Source organism: Pollachius pollachius, assembly GCF_949987615.1.
Source record: "Pollachius pollachius genome assembly, chromosome: 3".
In the NCBI taxonomy this organism is placed as follows: Eukaryota; Metazoa; Chordata; class Actinopteri; order Gadiformes; family Gadidae; genus Pollachius; species Pollachius pollachius.
In genome coordinates, this window is record NC_136936.1 from 49706403 (window position 1) to 49706716 (window position 314).

Below are 314 nucleotides of genomic sequence, written 5' to 3' on the forward strand. Positions count from 1 at the left end.
AACAAACACCACTCAATGTTATTCATTGTGCAATATGGAGCTGGTTTTGTGCTTAAGGTTCACATTGAACCAGTTTATGCATTGCGGAAGCTACAGAGTTGAAAGTTCGGCTGGTCTGAAGGTACTGCTTGACAACGCAATGTTCAATTATCCCAGAGCCGGTAGTGTTGCCAACGATTGCACCAGCTATAATAAGAACTGCGTCACCAGCAGCAGTTTGTGTCTCGCGTTTAGAAAGTCTTGAAGCCTCATGAGCAGTATCCACACCACAGCTAGCGGCTCGGCTACAAACCCAGCAACGGCCTGAGGGTCAA